At 43.0% G+C, this 17,908-nt stretch overlaps 1 protein-coding gene across 1 annotated transcript in view; it reads left to right on the top strand.

The window, feature by feature from the left end:
- Positions 1–11,214: 11,214 nt before the first annotated feature.
- Gatad2b (GATA zinc finger domain containing 2B) overlaps positions 11,215–17,908 on the top strand; it is a 75,702-nt gene continuing 69,008 nt past the window's right edge. Inside the window, exon 1 of the mRNA XM_052179929.1 lies at positions 11,215–11,441. The gene's annotated coding sequence lies outside the window, so the exon portion shown is untranslated. The remainder of the gene's footprint in view (positions 11,442–17,908) is intronic.

Here is a 17,908-nt window from a genome sequence, read left to right as displayed (position 1 = left end):
TTTTTTGCCAGAAGAACACTTTTAATTCTAGTTCTTAGGGGTTAGAAGCAGGGGGAATCTCTGTGAGTTCAAGACCAGTCTAGTCTATAAACCAAGTTCCAGGATAGCCAGAGCTACACAGAGAAACCCTGGGGAGGGGGGGGAGAGGTTCTGTCTTACTCTTCATTGCATATAGTTTCTGCTCAAATCAAGTGTGTGTGTGTGTGTGTGTGTTTTGCTGGTCATCAGTCAACTCTAGGGATCTTATACACACTAGACAGACATTTTCACCCTATTTCTAACCCTGAGCTACATCCCAGCTGTTCATCTACTTTTTCCCCCATAGAAGAGTTCGAGCCCAGAGGCCTCCTGAACGCTATGCAAATACTCTACCACTGAACTATATCTCCAGTTTTCTTGTGTCTTCTTAAAATAAATTTCTGTTTATAGTATACTTAGCACTGCACTGGACTATAGCAAGACAATTTTAGAGCTTAGCCCTCCCCTAGAAGAGCACAGAGTCGTATTGGTCTAGAGTACTCTACTCTTTCCTGGACCCGGGCTGGCCTGAAACTTGCAACATGGTCAAAATGACCATGAATTTTTGATGATACTGCTTCTACCACCAAGGACTGGAGTTCAAGTCCTCCGAAGAACACTATAGAATTCCTTAGCTACCAGGAAAACTGAGGCCTGATATGTCCAAGGCTAAGATATGTCCAAATTACCTGACTCAACTTTTCTTCCCAGATTTGGAGTCTACAGGCTGAAGGGTAAAAGATTTGAAGTGTATCTTTGTCTGTTGCAAGTCAGACAAGTTCTGCTGTGTCTCAGCGTGTGCTCGTGCACACAATGGGGGTGAGGATGGTGCAGCTTTCTTGTTTCTTTGTTTTCTGAGATAAAGGTTTCTCTGTGTAACAACAGCCCTGGTGGTCAATTTATAGACCAGGCTGGCCTCAGGTTCACAGAGATCGGCTTGGTTCTGCTTCCTGATAGGATTAAAGTCCTGGGTCACCACACCCTGTGATATTTGTCATTTAAAGAACAGTTCTATAATTTTTGTGAAAGCTGTACCTGGTTGTTCAGACCTGTAATATCAGCTATTCCAGAGGCTGGGTAGGAGGATTACAAGTTTTTAGGAGCATCAGGCTCATCTGGGTATCTTAGTACAACTCTTTTTTTTTTTTTTCCCCCGAGACAGGGTTTCTCTGTGTAGCCCTGGCTGTCCTGGAACTCACTCTGTAGACCAGGCTGGCCTCGAACTCAGAAATCTGCCTGCCTCTGCCTCCCAGAGTGCTGGGATTACAGGCGTGTGCCATCACTGCCCGGCAGTACAACTCTTTTTTTTTTTTTTTAAGATTTATTTATTATATCTAAGTACACTGTAGCTGTCCTCAGACACACCAGAAGAGGACATCAGATCTCTTTATGGATGTTTTTGCCACCTTGTGGTTGCTGGGAATTGAACTCAGGACCTTCAGAAAAGCAGTCAGTACTCTTGACTGCTGAGCCATCTCTCCAGCCCTTCAGTACAACTTTTGTTTCAAATAAAATAAAACCACAAAACAATTTAAGGGCTATAGTATACCTTAGTAGTTTAATCTCCTATAACAGATAATCTATAGGAAATGCTAAGTCTGATAAAATACGGTGGTTTCTTGGGATGGAGAGATGGTTCAGTGATTAAAAACAGTTGCTGCTTTTACGGAAGACCCAGGTTTGGTTCTCAGCACCCATATTGTAGCTCACAGCCACGATCCAGGGGATCTATCTAGTTTCAGAGGAACTGATCCTCTCTTTTGACATCCGTGGGCACCAGATATAGTGCAAATACAAACACGCTGACAATATACTCATACACATAAACTTTTTAAAAAATACATTAACATTTTTTAGAAAATGTTGGTTTCAGAGTCTAGAGGTGGCTCAGTGGTTAAGAATGTTCCTTTGTCTTGTAGAGGAGCTGAGTTCAGTTTCTAGCAAGCACATCAGGTGATTTACAACTTCCTCTAACTCCAGCTCTAGGGGATCCAATAACCCACCTGGGACTCAGAGTACCTGCACTCACATGTGAACACAGCCACACACAGACACGTGTACAGACATGTAATTTTTAAATTTTAAGGTATGAGTGCTTTATCTACATGTACACTTGTGTGCCAGAAGAGGGCATCAGATCCCATTATAGCTGCTATGAGCTACCATGTGGTTACTGGGACCTGAACCCAGGACCTCTGGAAGAGCAGCCAGTGCTCTTAACCATTGAACCATCTCTCCAGCCCCATACACCTTTACAGATAAATTTTTTTTTTTTTTAAGATTTATTTATTATATGTAAGTACACTGTAGCTGTCTTCAGACACACCAGAAGAGGGCATCAGATCTCTTTAAGGATGGTTGTGAGCCACCATGTGGGTGCTGGGATTTGAACTCATAACCTTTGGAAGAGCAGTCGGTGCTCTTACCCACTGAGCCATCTCTCCAGCCCCAGATAAATTTTTTAAAAGTATTTTTTAAAAACTTGGCGTGCTAGCTGAGGATCTCTGTGAATTTGAGGCCAGTCTGATCTGAATTCAGTGAATTCCAGGCTAGCCACACATTCATAGTAAGACCCTGTTTTGAAACAACAACAAAAATAAAACAAGTTAGTTTACAACAGAGTTTCTCTGGGTCTGCAATCCACACTTAAAGGCAGGCCCCATGCCCAACCAATACAAAATGAATTCAATTATATTTTTGAAGTTTTTTCTTCTTGCAATGCTTTATCTGGTCTGTTTTGCTTGTTTCTTTGGTTTTCCAAGACAAGGTTTCTCTGGTTATCTCTAGCTGTCCTGGAACTCCCTCTGTAGACCAGGCTTGCCTTGAACAAAAGAGATCCACCTGCCACTGCTTCTCAAATGCTGGCTTTAATGGTGTGTGCTACCATGCCTGGCTGGTGAGCATTTTTTTTTTTTTTTTTTTTTAGATTTTTTGTTTTTTTGTTTTTTTGTTTTTCGAGACAGGGTTTCTCTGTGTAGCCCTGGCTGTCCTGGAACTCACTCTGTAGACCAGGCTGGCCTCAAACTCAGAAATCCGCCTGCCTCTGCCTCCCAAGTGCTGGGATTACAGGTGTGCGCCACCGCTGCCCAGCGGGTGCTTCTATAGAAGGTCCTGGTTTTGTTGTATTGGTAGGCACTGGCTTAGTGCTTGTGCCCCCTTTTCAGGTTAGCCTTGCCTTCTACTATGTTTCAAATTGTTAATTTTCTTTTTTGGTTTTCAAGTTAAGGTTGCTTCGTGGATGTTCTGGAACTCACTCTGTAGATCAGGCTGGCCTTGGAACTCACAGAGTTCTGCCTGCCTCTGCCTCCTGAGCACTAGGAGTCAAGCACCACCACTGCCCAGTCACATGCGTTCTCATAGCCTTATAAGAATGGCTGCTATAGCTGGTCTTTGCTACCTCTTTCCCACTGTTTTACTCCTCCTGTCTCATCCTCTGTCACTAGATAGGAAAGAAGGATATAGGGGAGAGAGAGATAGAAACCCTTGAATCTAATTTCTTTTTGTTTCTTCTTTGAGCATGACTACTAATAAACAGCAACCTCCCTTCCCTCAAATGACCAATAATCACCTCTTAGGGTCTCACCTCTTAGGGCCATAGCATTTATATGGCCTCTGAAAAGTTCCCAGAATTCCAAATGTCACACAATCGAAGAAACTATCTGCAGCTGGCAAAACCACGCCTCTGCTAGAGCACGAGGCAAATCGTAGTCAGCTGCTGTGGACAGTCTGAAGCAGCGCCCACTCCATCCCTACACCTGGGACTAAATGAAAGCACAATCTTATATTTCTGTGGGTTTTATTTATTTATTTATTTATTTTAAGAAACCGCTGGGCAGTGGTGGTGCACGCCTTTAATCCCAGCACTTGGGAGGCAGAGGCAGGTGGATTTCTGAGTTCGAGGCCAGCCTGGTCTCCAGGGCTACACAGAGAAACCCTGTCTCGAAAAACCAAAACAAACAAACAAACAAACAAAAAACCCCCCAAAAAAACCCAAAAAAGAAACATTTCAGAAAAATTATAAGCAGATGTATTTTCAACAAAATAAGAGCTTTTCAGGTCAGTGACCAAGGTTGTTAGGAGACCCCTCCTGCTCTTTCTTTCTTTTTTTTTTTTTTTAAGATTTATTTATTTATACATGTAGGTACACTGTAGCTGTCTTCAGACATCAGAAGAGGTGTCAGATCTCATTACGGATGGTTTGAGCCACCATGTGGTTGCTGGGATTTGAACTTAGGACCTTCAGAAGAACAGTCAGTACTCTTAACTGCTGAGCCATCTCTCTAGCCCCCTTTCCTGCTATTTCTACTGGAGCAGTTTTACCTTTGATGTAGGGAAACAGTAGCAGCTGAACAATCCTGTCACCTGTGTTAAATTGCATCTTTTTTTTTTTTTACATAGGTCATAATTTTAATTCCTCCTTTGAAATCTTCATCTATAATTCCTGGGTGTGTAGTAAATACTTGGGAAGTGAATCCACTCTTTCCCAAGATTGTCCCTACTGTCCCTGAGGGTGAAGGACCATAACTCCAGTAGTTATTTTATAACACTGAATGTTTTGGGGTAAAGACGCTTACCTGACTCCAAGTCTCAAGCCATGCTGCCTATGGTAGCATGCATTAAATCTCCAATGCCCAGAGAAGGATTTTGGTCTGTATGTCACTCCTTGGCTAAAAGGACTTGTACTCTTTGTTACAGGAGGGCCTTAAGCTAGGCCCCCAATGCCATTTCCTGATAAGAAATAAAATCTCCCTTTGACCTACAGTCCATTGGCACCCCTTGCCACATCATCTGCACACCTCTGGAAGCCTTGGCATTCTTTCTGGTTTATATTCAGGAAAACCATTGCTTTTATTTATTTATGTATTTATTTATGTATCTATCTATCTATCTATTTATTTATTTATTTACTTTTGGTTTTTTGGATTTGGTTTTTTCAAGACAGGGTTTCTCTGTATAACCCTGGCTGTCCTGGAGCTCACTCTGTAGACCACGCTGGCCTTGAACTCAGAAATCCGCCTGCCTCTGCCTCCAAGAGTGCTGGGATTACAGGCGTGCGCCACCACCGCCTGGCTAGACCACTGCTTTTAAAGATGCCTCATTTACAATTTTGTTGCAAATGACCATATTTCACACAATTAAAGCACCAGGAATCTTGAGGTCTTAGACCTTTATTTGCTTGGTCACAATCTCTTTGCAAATGACCATATTCCTGAAGTTGAAGCACTGGGCATTTTGATATCAGAGTCCTCTAGCTATAGCTTGACTTATGATATTAACGTGGTACACATTAGAACCAATGTCAGTCATAACTCTCATCCATTAGCCCATAGTGCTGCGCTAGACTTTAATGGTCTAAAACTTTTTTACATTTGGTATTTGCATTTTCATGCGCCAAGGTCTTTATCAACACATGTCTTTTGTCAGAATCTTATAAGACTTTGTTTACAGCTGAGACTAATCTTTGTTAAAAAAAAGAACAAAACAAAACAAAAAGCACTGAAAGCTTCTCCAGAGTCTTATATAATCTTTGTAAACAAGGTGGATTATTCTCCCCTATTCAACTTTATCTCAAGCTTTTTTTAAAAAAGAATTATTTATTTTATGTACATAAGTATATTGTAGCTGTCTTCAGACACACCAGAAGAGGACATTTGATCTCTTTACAGATGGTTGTGAGCCACCATGTGGTTGCTGGGATTGAACTCAGGACCTCTGGAAGAACAGTGTTCCTAACCACTGAACCATTTCTCCAGCCCTGTCCCAAGTTCTTTTTTTTTTTTTAAAGATTTATTTATTATTATATCTAAGTACACTGTAGCTATCTTCAGACATCCCAGAAGAGGGAGTCAGATCTCATCACAGATGGTTGTGAGCCACCATGTGGTTTGCTGGGATTTGAACTCAGGACCTCTGGACGATCAGTCGGTGCTCTTAATCGCTGAGCCATCTCTGCAGCCCCTGTCCCAAGTTCTTAAAGCCGCTAAACATTGTTTTACAGTAAACCGACAGTTGTATAATATATGCTTGCTAATGGTTGAAACAAGATTATGACAAGGAAGGAGGAAGCATGGTGTCCTATAGAAATGATGGATCTAAGAAAATTTAAAAAGGCCATGGTTTCATATAGAATGCACTCACTTTATATGACAAATTCTAAATAACTGGGTCACTCAACATAGAATTACTCCCCAAGACTGGAAGGGATTGGTGACGGCGGTACTAGAGGCTGGGCTGCAGTTGCAGTAGTTAACATGGAGGAGGGAAGAAGCTGCGAATACTGAACAGCAAAATAGATTGAGGAGAATGAATAGTCCAAGACCAGTAGCTGGGTGAAGGGTGGTGCTCTAGTGTACTAGAGCAGATGCAATTTTCTGGTGAGATTATACCTCTCTCTTGAAATAGCCCTTTCATCAGCTTGCCCTCCCACTTTCTCGGCTTTTCTCCACTTGACCGCCCTGCAGTGAAGTTTCTTTCCCTCTTTCTTCCTGCAGGGAACTTCTGCTCTCAGGATTGAACCTTTTCTGTTCTTTCGGTGTTTCCAACTCCACCCGCAACCTCTCAGTGTTGCAACTCTGCTCTGCATCCCAAGTGCAGAAAAGTCCTTTTTTTTTTTTTTTTTTTTTTTTTTTTGGTTTTTTGAGACAGGGTTTCTCTGTATAGCCCTGGCTGTCCTGGAACTCACTCTGTAGACCAGGCTGGCCTCAAATCCGCCTGCCTCTGCCTCCCAAGTGCAGGAAAGTCCTTTTTATTTTCCCAGTTCAGCCTGTTGTTTGTTCCTCAGGCCCCTTCATTTCCACCTGCACTTTCTTTTCAACTGCTCAGCCAGTCTTTCGACCTTTTTGAATCAAAATATAGGAAGAAAAAGCAGAAAATTTCACCTGGGAGCTAAGCAGGGGATATCCCAGCGGCAGCAGCTACAATAAACTTCTGGCTCCTCTTGAAAAAAAAAAAAAACCCATTCTTTTGTCCTCTGCTGTTTCTTCTTCTGCATTTGAGATTTCCCATTTTTATCCTTAACTTTTGAGCCCTATCTTGAGGCACCACTTGTAGCTGGTCTTTGCTACTTTGTGGTTTCTTCTTTCCCCACCCTTTAGTTCCTCCCCCTTTCACTTCTTATCTCTAGATAGAAAAGGATAGGATGAGAGAAAGAAAGAGAGAGAGAGAAAGAGAGAGAGAGAGGGAGAGAGAGAGAGAGAATCTTGAATCTAATTTTTCTTGTTTTTTGTCTTTGAGCATAACTAACAAATAGCAACTAAACTCTTCCCCCACCCTCTGAATCACCAATAACCACCAACCCTGCCTCTCAGGGCCCTTGAATTTATATACCCTTTGAAAAGTTCTCAGAATTCCAAATATCACACAATCACAGGAATTATCTGCAGCTGGCAAAACCACGCCTCTGCTAGAGCAGGAGGCATCATAGTCAGCTGCTGTGGACAGGCTGAAGCAGCCCCACATCCCTACACCTGGGATTAAAATGAAAGCACGTTCCTATAATATTTCTGTGTTTCCCCCCCACAAAGAAACCAAGTTCCAGAGTTCTTACTACAGATGGCCCTTTAGTCAGCAGAGAAACTTAGCACTGGCGATGGCAAAGCTTTAGTCAAGAAGAATTTCTATGTAAGAGCAATCAATGACTTTGTCTCATTCACTGGCATATGCCCACCGCATACCACTCAACCAAGTGCCTGGTTGAGTGTATTGTAGGACAGTCAACCTAAGATCTACACTAGGTAGCCAGGTGGTGGTGGTACACGCCTTTAATCCTAGCACTTGGGAGGCAGAGGCAGGCGGATTTCTGAGTTGGAGGTCAGCCTGGTCTACAAAGTGAGTTCCAGGACAGCCAGAGCTACACAGAGAAACCTGTCTCGAAAAACCAAGAAAAAAAAAAAAAAAGATCTACACTAGGTGCTTTATCATGTGTTCAGTGACTCCAGAGTCAGCCAAAGCTGAAGATGATGGAGTTAGAATATTAAACAAACTGAAATTAGAGCTAAAATTGTGAAATAATTGGAACATTAGGGAAATTCTTATAGTTATTTAGTATATATATCATACTATATTTCTATACAAGTTTACTTTGTGTGTATGGATGTTTTGCCTGCATGTGTGTCTGTCCATCACTTGTGTTCCCGGTGCCTGGGGAGGAGGCCAGAAAAGGGCAACAGGCTCCTGGATTACAGATCATCATGAGCCACCCATGCTCATGCTGCTTGGTCTTCTAGAAGGACAACGAATGTTTTATTAACTGCTGAGCCATTATTTCTCCAACCCCAAATACTACATTCTTGTTCTTGGCATAGCCCAGAAAATTAAAGATAAGTTATTTTATAATCCCAACAATAAGCCTATGAGTTATATTCAACACTCTACTTGTACAGTTGGGCGAACAAGGGAATAGATTTAAAAAAAAGTAATCGGCATATGTACAATAATCATAGAACTGGTTAGGTTCAGAGCCAAGATCTAAACCTAAGTTTAATTGAAGGTCATGTTATTTATCTGGACACAAAACTTGAACACAAATAGGATTTTTTGTTGTTGTTTGTTTAACCTTATTTGGATTTGGGTTTTTTTTGAGACAGGGTTTCTCTGTATAGCCCTGGCTGTCCTGGAACTCACTCTGTAGACCAGGCTGGCCTTGAACTCAGAAATCCACCTGCCTCTGCCTCCCAGAGTGCTGGGATTACAGGCGTGCACCACCACTGCACCGCTTGTTTAACCTTATAATACAAATTAAGTATATGCTCCAGGTCTGGTGGCTCAGTGTTGTAATTTCAACACTTGTGAGGCTGAGGCAGGAGGATTGCCACAAGTTCAAGGCTATGTTAGACCACAGAGTGAAACCTGTTTATAGGAAGATGGTTCTGAAGGTCAAGGTATTTGGCCATGAAGCCAGGCAGCCTGTGACCTATCCCTGGGATCCAGTGGGAGGGGAGAACCGGCTCCTGTGAGTTGTTCCTTATGCATCGCATATATAAGAAACAAATAAGTAAATGGAGGACTGTAGAGATGGCTCAATTGGTGTTTGCTGTGTCAAATATGAGTACTTAAATCCTGGTACCCAGCATGCACCTAAAAACTTGGGCATGTATGCATCTGTAAACTTAGAACTGGAGAGAAGGAGACAGGAGGATTCCTAGCGCTGGTTGCTGTCAGTCTCACTCTTCAAACTGTGGGTCGTTGACAGACTCTGTCTTTAAAATAAGGTAGACTTTGGAAGATACCTGAAGACCTCTGATCTCTGTAGATACATAGGTGCACACACACAAAAATTTGTACTTGTGTATTTGTGGGCTCTGGGTGAATTTCTGATCTGTCCTTTTTATTTTCTTCCTACATTATCTCCATGTGGTTATGTTCTCCATCATAATTCGTTGTTTATTTTGAGACAGTGTCTCTGTGTAGCTTTGTGTGTCTTGGAATTCACTCTGTAGATCAGGCTGGACTTGAACTCAGAGATTCACCTTCCTCTAGCTCACAAGTGTTGGGATTAAAGACATGCACTGCCATGCCCAGCTGTCCATCATAATTAACTTTATTTATATATATTTTGCAGTATTGGGTTTTTAACATGCTAACTATATCACTATATCACTTAGCTAACTATATCACTTAGCTATATTCTCTAGTTCAACTTAAAAAAATAATAAATTTTTAGGTATTTAAAAAATGTGTTTTCCTTGCATGAATGTGTATGTACTGTATGAGTACCTGGTGCTCAGGGAAGTTAGAGGAGGGCTATGGATCCCTTGAACTGGAATTACAAAGTTGTGAACCACCATATGGGTATTGGGTACTCTGAGGATCAACAAGTGCTTAACTATTGAGTCATCTCTTCAGTCCCCATTTAAAGAAATCTGAAACATCTTCATGTCTAGCCTAGGCTAACCTGGCACCTCAACATCCCAGTGGTGGAGTTACATTTGTGGACCATCACGTCAAGCTTACCATTTTACTTCTGTAGTGATGTGAGAAATGTGTTCTCCACTGTCTCTGGCACTAGTTACTTCTGACTTTTAACCATTGCTTGGTTGCTAGCTGTCGACCTTTGGCAAGTTGCATAATCTCCCTGACCCTGTTCCTTTAATACACATGGGTTTACATTTCAAGTCTGTCACATGTATAACTTTGTCTTTTAATCTATACCTTATTTTCCTCACCTGTAAGATAGGACGACCAGTACCTACTTCACAGAGAATAAGAATTCATCTAAAGCTCTCAGCACAGTGCCCCGCACAGTTCTTGTTGCCCCCAAAGTTATTATTCTTTCAATGTGTTTATTTTTGTGATAATTAGTTCTCATCTCTAGGGTGCTCAGAAAGAATATCCATGGTGTTCTAGAAACGTTGAATGTAGGCGGGCCTGACCGCTTCGAGGAAGTAGGAGGTAACCAGGCTAGCAAGAGAAGCTGGGCCTTGACTTGGCTAGCGCAATAGGGTGGGGTGGGAAGCTGTTTCCTCACTGTGAACAGAAAAAAGACCAGATCCCAGAGAATACACTATGAACATCATAAATTCAGTAAATTTATCTATTGTTTTTTTTTCCTTTCTGCTGTTATGGTACAGTCAGGAGAGGACTGATCAGAAGTAAATTAACACAGGAGTCCCAAGGCCTTGGATAGAACGGGGCAGGCCACACCCCAAACAGACAAGGCCCGAGCTCCTAAAACTAGTTCTGTCCTTAAATTCATGGATTCTGTCGCGATGAAACACCACCCACCCAAACACAGAGCCCAGAGCTGTTCTCAGTCTCCATCTTTAGACGTGAAAGAATGAGAGCCTGTCAAAGGAGAATCCCGGTTTTAAGAGACTAGGTGGTACGGCGGCTGCCAGGGGACCAAAACGTCTACAAGGTAAAGCTGCAGCCTGAAGCGATTTTTTGACCCCCGACACTTAATGGGCTGTCGAAGACCCGGATGTGTCTGGGACTGGCCGAGGTACCCATTAACGCGCCCCCGCTAGACCATCCCCCTTCTCCATTTATGATTGGATTTTCTTGACGCCAATCACTATTTCTCCAGCCACCCACTCGTCAAGGGTGGGGTGAAGTCTCGATATCCCGCTTTCTATTGGTAGGAGCAAGAAGAGAAGGGCGGGTAGCCGGCTAAGTTCCTCCAATGGCCGTCGTGGCGTGTGGTTAAGGCGGAGCCAAGGCGCTTGGCAGCTGCCCAATCAGCGTCCTTGTTTGTGTGGTGCCGCCGCCGCCGGTGCAGCCGCCGCCGCCGCTGCTGCCCCTGTCTGTACCGCAGTGTCTGCTCCGCCCGCCCGCCCTCCCCGACCCGGCCCGCCCCCTCCCCCACCCCCGCTCCTGGACCCGCCAGTGGGGTCTGGATCCCACTGTGCCGTCGCCGCCTCCTTTTTCGACGCCTTCACGGCAGCCTGAGGAAGCGACCTGGTCGGGAGTTCCGCCGCCGCTGCCAGGTGAGGAGCTCTGGCCTAGGCCAGCCTGGCCGCCAGCCCGCCAGCCCGCCCGGGGGCGGTGAGGAGAGACGGGGAGAGCGAGGCTGCGAGAAGGCGGCGGTGGGGGAGGGGAAAGGTGGAGGGCGGGGGGAGGGGAAGCGCCCGCGAGCCGACGCCCGCCCGCGCGCCCCCGCCTGGCGTCCCCTCCCCCAGCCCGGCCCGCGCGCCCCCCGCCTCGCGCTCCCCTTCACCTCTTCCCCTCCCCCCGCGCGCGCGCCCTGGTCTTTCACTTAGGCCTTGCGCGACCCGGCTGGTGTCCCTTCGTGTCTTCTCTTTTCACTCTTTCTCCCCTCCCTCGCTCCCCGTTTCCCTCGCCATCCCCCTTTTCACTCAGTACCTCATGCCCGCCATGCTCCCCTCTTCTCCGGAGCGTCCTCCTCTCTTGTTTTTTAACTCTCCGCCCCCAGTAGTGCCCTCGGGGTGCGGGGGCCGCTCCCTGCTCTGAGTCCGGTGTTTGACGGCGGATAAGACGAAAAGGGGATCCGTAAGGGTGGAGGAAGCACTGGATAATTATCTTTATTTGGGGGCTCAGGCTCAGGAGTGCAGAACCTTACCCCTTTATTTCGTCGTCCACCGTTCCCTTGCCCTCCGTAAGAAAAGGGAATTGTCTTGACTTGCGTGGGTTACTTACCTTGTATAGCAACTAAACCACCCATTTTCTCAGCTGGGCGGCTGGGACACGCTGGATCTGTTTCCCAGTTCACTTCTTTAGGGTTGATGGAACTAGAACTTACTTTACTCTTCCTGACCAAGTCAGCACTTAGAGTACTTTTGCCTCCTTGGGCTCAGTTACCTGAAGGAGCTAGTTACTCCTGTGAATGAAGAGATTTAGGTGTTAATCGCTGTCCCGGACAGCTTCCCCGCTCTATAAAGGTATGGTGCCTCTATAAAGGTATGAGTTCATCCCAGCGTTAAATTCCCTCCAAACCTAAGATGTTCCTTCATGAGGACTGGCCCTGAGATGGAGGTGGAGGCATTACCGGTGGGTAGGTAGCCTGTGGATGCTGAAGTTAGCCGTGTTTCCCTGTTCTCTTCTGGAGAGTAAGGTAGCTTCCTGAGAACCAGTGTTCTCATCTGGCAAATGATTTCTTGAAGGGCTTTTTGTGTGTGTGCATCAGAGGTGGGAGTAATATAAATTAAATAATCTTTTAGCAAAGAGAGGCAGTGTTTTCATGCCTACCCAGCAAGATTTGAAATAGTGCTTGAAGTTGCAGTAAAAGTAGGTTTGAGCCATGTGGATTGGAGAAGAGCTGGTCCTTTTGTAGTTTTTTGGAGCCGTTCCTTTTCCAGAAGTTTATAATTTGATAGACAACGGATGAATGTGGCACAAAGTAAGAAGAAATCTTCCCCTTCCATCTCTTTCCTCCAACCATCTTATCCTTCCTACAGCCATGACTGAAGTTTTTTGGCCTCTGTATAGTGTCTGTAAGTTGTTGATTATTCTGAGAGTTGAATGATTTCTTTATTGCCTTTTCTTTGATACATGAACTTAAATTCTTTCTTGAAGTTTGATGACTACTTTGATTTATATTTTTGGCGTAGGAGAAGTCTTGATAAGAATTGTCCTAGAAGGGGGCTGGAGAGATGTCTCAGGTTAAGAGTACTGACTGCTTTTCCAGAGGACTCGGGTTCAATTCCTAGCACCCACAAGGCTGTCTGAAATTGTCTGTAATTCTAGTTATAGGGGGATCTGACACCCTGGGGATAGGGGAAGAGAGAGAGAGCAATAGTTGTGTGTGTGCTTGATTGGTAAGGAAGCAACTTTGGGTGATATTAAAGATAGTGGTGGTGTGGAGGGGTTAAGCTCATTTTGAGGGAAGGAAGATATATCTGTTGGAAATGTAACACCACAGATGCATAGACTTTCCTTTTTTTTTTTTTTTTTGGTTTTCTGGATTTGGTTTTTTTCGAGACAGGGTTTCTTTGTATAGGCCTGGCTGTCCTGGAACTCACTTTGTAGACCAGGCTGGCCTCGAACTCAGAAATCCACCTGCCTCTGCCTCCCAGAGTGCTGGGATTACAGGCATGCAACACCACTGCCCGGCTCCTTGGGCTTTTTAAGAAGGTATGTTTATAAATAGTCCATGGTGATTATTGGTCTGATATGATTGATAGACTTTTCAGTGGGGGGGGGGCAGTGATTTGGAAGAGGTAGGTATTAACAGGAATCAGAAGGCAGGACTGTAGGTTGAATGACCTAGTTTGAGAAGAGATGAGGTTTATATAGATTTTTGTGCTACCTATTCTTTAGATGAGAACATTTTTAATGAGGTGAGAGTGATTTGTGCTTGACATCAGTATCCATCTTTATGGCATTGTGGTTTGCTTCCCCTGACTATGTCATGTCTTTTAACTTCCTGTTTAGATACAGTCTCAACAGTGTTTGAATAGAAGCTACGTTAAATACTTGTCTAGAAACAAAGTTATCCTGGTTCCCTGATCAGTCCTTCAAATATAAATTCTGGCAGTAACTTAAACTGTGTTTAGCATAGGGGCACAGGGGGCAGAGAGATGTGAGGAATTTTTTCTAACCCTCACAGCTCTATAGTACTTCTAAAGTTTGTTTTTTTCTAGGATCACGATTGTAATCTCAACACTCGGGAAACTGAAGGAGGATTCTTTGAATTTGAAACAGCTTAAACTACATAGTGAGTTCAAGATAGAGCTACTGAATTAAGACACATTCTCAAAACAAAACCCCAAACAAATAAGCTGGCACAGGCCTTTCATTCCTGAGCTGGGGATCAGGAGTTCAAGGTCATCTTCTGTTTTATATCACTTTTGAGCTCTCCTACACCCTCCCTCAAAAAAAAAAAAAGAAAAGAAAAGAAAAAAGAAAAGAAAAAAGAAAAGAAAAAGGCCTGTGTGTTTTCCCCTCTTTGTTGAAGGTGGTGGAGTTTCTCTGTCACTTTCTCTTGGTTCCACAAGGCCTACTGAATGGACACTCCGGATTGGGCCCTGGTTAAGAGGACAGTTGCAGCTGGGTGGTGGTAGAGGTAGGAGGCTCTCTGAGTTTGAGGCCAGTCTAGTCTACAGAGTGCATTCAGAACAGTCACAGCTATATGGAGAAACCCTGCTGTGAAATACAGGGGATAAAGAAGTTTGAGGGTTGAAGAGGTGTCATTGTGCTCAGAAAGGATTCCCTTGTCTTTTTTTTCTTTGAGACAAGAGTTTCTCTACACAGCTTTGACTGTGATTGAATTGATTCTATAGACCAGGCTGTCCTAGAACTCATCCATCTGTCTCTTGAGTGCTGGGGTTCTAGTACTCCTGGATCTCTTTGTTTTAAGCAGTGATTTACGTTGTTTGCAAGCAGACCTCTCAACTCCGCTTAATTGATTTTTTCCTTCTCCCCAAGTTGTGTAGCCACCCGTTTTGGAGACAAGCTAACAAGCAGCCCTTTGCACTTAGCTTAGGAGGCTCGAGTTGCTTGGTGTATTGAGAAAAGTCAAAACAGATTTGGTTGATGAAGACAACTGCTAGGGAAATCATAAAATTGAGCTATAAGTAGGTTCAAAGGACTTTGTTTCCTAGACCTTTGCAGGATTTACAGCCCAGTGTCCTTAGATGTCAGTGTACAATATCAGGCATTTTGTGAGGCACATTGGAAGGAAAGGTATAAAAAAAGCACACCTAGATTGATTCCAACTCTAGTTCTAGCATAAAACTGTTCACCTGCTTATTGCTTGAGGAAAATCCCAACAACATGATGCCACACACAGTTGCAGATCAATTAATTTTAGCTAAGTGTGGAAAAAGAATTTGTTTTTGTGGAAAAAAATGGCTTTGGGGGAGAAAATACCTATTTTTGCTTATATTCTGTAGTATGAAGGTTTTTCTATATATTGTTTGGGGACTTCTGCCAATTTCAGGTGGTGAAGCAGGGATCCTTTTTCTCAGTGTAATAGTGACAAAAGTGTCTGCAGATAGGTCTAGATAGGAATTGAACCCCTCCTTATATATCTTTTACCTTCTCTTGGTAGATTCATAAAATGCTTCAATGCTACCTGAGTTCTTTGGATAGGAGAGGAATGACACATGGTCATTAAGGCTTTATAAATTGGCTCTGTGATACATAGTGTTTTCCTCAGAATACCTTAAATTGCCATTGCCTTGAATTACTTACAACTGGCCAGAAACTTCTAGAGTTTGGGATTATAGTAGCAAGAGTAACAGGTGCATACTTTGTTTCTGTTTTATTTGGTTTGGTTTCTTTTTTGAGACAGGGTCTGGTCTGGAACTCTCAGAGATTCGCCTGCATCTGCCTATTGAGTGCTGGGATTAAAAGCCTATGCTCCCATGCCTGGCTAGTTTGTTTTGAGATATAAAATGTTCAAATTCCACATATAAAAGAGTCATAGTAATTGCACATCTTTGGTATGAGAACTTGAGACAGTTTCTTACTGTAGTAGCTCATGCTGGTTTTCAACTGCCAGTATGATCCTTTTGCTTTAGCCTTCCAAGTGTTAAGATTAAAAGTGTGTGCTATCCCACCAGGTGTGTTTGCTTATTTTCATTTATTTAGGTTTTTTTGAGTTAGCAACTTGCTGCATAGACCAGGCTGTCCTAAGACTCCTCCTCCCTCTTAACATAGCCTCTCAAATCTTGGGATTACAGGTGTGCATGCCTACTCCCACCTTTTATTTTAATGAATTAATTTAGTAGTGATAGTATATTTGAGACGGGGTCTCATTATGTCTGGAACTCACCGTGTGGACCAGGCTGGCCTCAAAGTCATAGAGTCTGTCTACCTCTGCCTTCCAAGTGCTGGGACTAAAGGTGTCCACTAGTATGCTGGGATTTTTATTTTTTTTATTTTTATTTATTTTTTGTTTATTCGAGACAGGGTTTCTCTATATAGCCCTGGCTGTCCTGGAACTCACTCTGTAAACCAAGCTGGCCTCGAACTCAGAAATCCACCTGCCTCTGCCTCCCAGAGTGCTGGGATTACAGGTGTGCACCGCCGCCGTTCGGCTGGATTTTTTTTTTTTTATATATATATATATTATCCAGGTGACTGCAAAAGAAATTAAACAAAATATTAACCTCTTATTGTAATTACACCTGACTGATGCACATTTTTTAGATAATTCATGTTACTATTATTTTTATTATTTGAACCTAACTACTTCCAGATCAAAACTGTTGATTTTGACTTGTTTGGACTTGTGTATAGGAAGAGTTAAATTTATAACCTTCCAAAATATGGATTGGGACGTAAAGAGAATTTATATTAGGCATTAGGAATAATAAATTCTAGTATTTGTGAGGGATTTGCAAGTGTTAACTGGAGGGCTTACATTATTTACAGTGAACTTTTTTTTAAAGGATTTGTTTTATATGAGCACATTTTTTCTGTCTTTAGACATACCAGAAAAGGGCATGTGATCTCATTACAGATGGTTGTGAGCCACCACGTGGTTGCTGGGAATTGAACTCAGGACCTTTGAAAGATCAGTCAGTGCTCTTAACCACTGAGCCATCTCTCCAGCCCTACAGTGAACTTTTTATAGTCTAGATCTGGCATTCTGGAAGAAGAGAATGGACTAATACATGGCAAAGTGAAATACTGAAGTAAGTGTAGGTTTAGAGAAGTACTAGATCACAGGCATGAGCCTCCTTGCTGACTGAATCTTATCTTTTTAATGAGGCCTTATTTCTACCATGTGCTTTTTTTTTTTTTCTTTTCTTTTTTGAAGGGGTTTAACTTAGGGTTTTCCCATGCTAAGCAAGTGCCTTACAACTGAGCTGTAAATTTAGATCCTTATACTCTTTTTCTTTTTCATGAGCTGTAGTTTGTTTGTGACCATTCCAGATTCTCCTGCTTATCAGAAAATAGCTACTTTTTTACACTGAGATAATACAGCTAATTGCCACATATCTTTCATATAATTGCTTCAATGCCATATTTTCTTTATTTTTATTTTTATTTTTATTTTACTTTTTATTTATGGGTGGTTTGCCTACATGGATGTCTGTACCTCTGGAACTAGAGTTACAGTTGTTAGCTGCCATGTGATTGCTGGGAATTAAACCTGGGTCCATGCAATAAGCAACCAGTGTTAGCAGCTACTGAGTCATCTCTCCAGCCCCTTGTTTTATTTTTATTTTTTCGAGACAAGGATTCATTTAGTGCCTGGGCTAGCCTGTTTCATTCAGCCTCTAAAGTACTGGATCACAGGCATGAGCCTCTATGCCTGACTAAATATCATCTTTTTTTTTTTGCATGTTTTTTTTTTAATTTTTTTTATTCGATATAATTTATTTACATTTCAAATGATTTCCCCTTTTCTAGCCCCCCACTCCCCGAAAGTCCCGTAAGTCCCCTTCTCTTCCCCTGTCCTCCCACCCACCCCTTCCCACTTCCCTGTTCTGGTTTTGCCGAATACTGCTTCACTGAGTCTTTCCAGAACCAGGGGTCACTCCTC

The sequence above is a fragment of the Apodemus sylvaticus genome, chromosome 4 (genome assembly GCF_947179515.1).
Source record: "Apodemus sylvaticus chromosome 4, mApoSyl1.1, whole genome shotgun sequence".
Classification (NCBI taxonomy): Eukaryota; Metazoa; Chordata; class Mammalia; order Rodentia; family Muridae; genus Apodemus; species Apodemus sylvaticus.
This window is presented reverse-complemented; position numbering and strand designations above follow the sequence as displayed.